We start from the raw sequence: 640 nt of genomic DNA, 5'->3' as shown, positions 1-640 counted from the left end.
CTAACCTTCATTTATCCGTATTTGTCCAATACGTTGATACTGTTAAAGCTAATGGTGTCACTTCAGAGGCAATTTGACTTCGTCTTTTTCCTTTCTCACTAAGAGATAGCGCTAGAAGATGGCTTCAATCTCTTCCTTCCAACTCAGTCACCACATGGAACGAGTTGAAGAAAGTTTTTCTTGCTCGATATTTTCCGCCAAGCAAAACAGCTATGTTAAGAGCCCAAATAAATGGATTTAAACAGAAAGATAACGAGTCTCTTTTCGAAGCATGGGAAAGATACAAAGACATGATGAGACTTTGTCCACATCATGGTTTAGAAGACTGGTTAGTAATTCATACATTCTATAATGGTCTCCTGTACAACACGAGGTTAACAATAGATGCCGCCGCAGGTGGTGCACTAATGAACAAACCTTATGCAGACGCTTACCAACTTATCGAAAGCATGGCTCAAAACCACTATCAGTGGGGAACCGAACGAACAATGGTGGAAAAACCTCAAACGAAAACTGGCATGTACGAGATAAGTAACCTTGATCATGTTAATGCAAAGGTGGATGCTCTGGTCCAAAAAATTGAAAGTTTAAATGTATCACCTCCAGCCACAGTAGTTGCCATAACTCAGAATTGCGAAGT

General features: G+C 40.2%; 1 non-coding gene across 1 annotated transcript; it reads right to left on the bottom strand.

Moving 5' to 3' along the window:
• Window positions 1-212: 212 nt before the first annotated feature.
• Window positions 213-319, bottom strand: LOC127117131 (small nucleolar RNA R71). The gene has a single exon (XR_007801891.1). It is a non-coding gene; the product is annotated as a small nucleolar RNA R71 (small nucleolar RNA).
• Window positions 320-640: the final 321 nt, after the last annotated feature.

The sequence above is a fragment of the Lathyrus oleraceus genome, chromosome 1, assembly GCF_024323335.1.
Source record: "Lathyrus oleraceus cultivar Zhongwan6 chromosome 1, CAAS_Psat_ZW6_1.0, whole genome shotgun sequence".
NCBI lineage: Eukaryota > Viridiplantae > Streptophyta > Magnoliopsida > Fabales > Fabaceae > Lathyrus > Lathyrus oleraceus.
The sequence above is the reverse complement of the archived record's forward strand: the minus strand, read 5'-3'. Positions and strand labels throughout refer to the sequence as shown.